Raw genomic sequence first — 1657 nt, 5'->3', positions numbered from 1 at the left:
ATCTCACAGATTTCATTATCAATCTTTTCTTAAAAGCTTTGAAATTTTGGTTTATATTTCCCCTTTGTCCCAAGAGTAATTCTTTTTTTTTTTTTTTTTTTAAGATTTTATTTGTTCATGACAGAGACACAGAGAGAGAGGCAGACATAGGCAGAGGGAGAAGCAGGCTCCCTGTGGGGGGCCTGATGTTGGATCCCAGGACCCTGGGATCACGACCTGAGCTGAAGGCAGACGTTCAACCACTGAGCCACCCAGGTGCCCACCCCAAGAGTAATTCATAGAAAGTCTTTCTCCAGATAAGACTTAAAAATATGTATATGTATTTTATTAATTTCTCATTTTATTGCATTGGGATTTAAGAAGATTGTATTATCTCTAGTTTATAGAAATTATAGATGTTCTTTGTGATATAATAAATGGCCAATTTCTGTGAATAGGTACATCCTCTATTATGTAGTATTATTCCTTATTATAAGACGCAAAATTCAATATATATTCAGAAGATATATATTCTGCTGGAATCTATTGCTGAAATCAAACAAAATCATTTAAAGTTGGCAAATGAAAGAGGTTCTAACATTTATAACTAGTATACCTTCATTGTGACTTTAGCATTAGTGTCCTTCTTTGTCTTTCTCCTGAATTCTACCTTTATCAGATATCAATATTGTAATCTTGCTTTTTATGATTTGTACTTGCCTGGTATATTTTTGCCCATCTAATTTTTAGCCTTAATGGATCAATTGTTTTAGATGTGTCTCTTGTAAATAACATAAAATGCTGGTTTGTGAGTCAATTTGAACTTTACTTTTTAAAGGATTTTTTAAAAAAGATTGTATTTATTTATTCATGAGAGACACACAGAGAGAGGCAGAGACACAGGCAGAGGGAGAAGCAGGCTTCATGCAGGGATCCCGACATGGAACTCGATCCCAGGTCTCCAGGATCAGGCCCCGGAACAAAGGCAGCGCTAAACCGCTGAGCCACGGGGGTTGCCCTGAACTTTTTTTTTTTTAATTTTTATTTATTTATGATAGTCAGAGAGAGAGAGAGAGACAGAGACACAGGCAGAGGGAGAAGCAGGCTCCATGCACCGGGAGCCCGACGTGGGGATTTGATCCCGGGTCTCCAGGATCGCCCCCTGGGCCAAAGACAGGCACCAAACCGCTGCGCCACCCAGGGATCCCTGCCCTGAACTTTTTAAAAAAGTTCTTAAATTCCAGTTAGTGAACATACAGTGTAATATTAGTTTCAGGTGTACAATATAGTGATTCAACACTGCCAAACAACACCCTGTGCTCATCACAAGCACACTCCTGAATCCCTACCACCTTTTTTCACCCATCCTCCTTCCACCTCCCCTCTAGTAACCTCCAGTTTATTCTCTATAGTTAAGAGTGTTTCCAAGGGCACCTGGGTGGCTCAGTCAGTTAAGTAACTCTTATTCCCAGATCAGGTCTTGATCTCAAGGTGGTGAGTTCAAGCCTTACATTGGACTCCACACTGGACGTGGAGCCTACTTTCCAAAAAGAGAGTCTGTTTCCTAGTTTGCTTGTTTTTTCCCCCACTTTGCTCATTTTTGAAATCTTTTAAAAATAGATGAGTTGAACCTTTAATTTATTAATTTCACTCTGCTTCTTTACTGTGTATGTTACAT

Source organism: Canis lupus, chromosome 23, assembly GCF_011100685.1.
Source record: "Canis lupus familiaris isolate Mischka breed German Shepherd chromosome 23, alternate assembly UU_Cfam_GSD_1.0, whole genome shotgun sequence".
Lineage (NCBI taxonomy): Eukaryota > Metazoa > Chordata > Mammalia > Carnivora > Canidae > Canis > Canis lupus.
Note: the sequence above shows the minus strand (reverse complement) of the source record.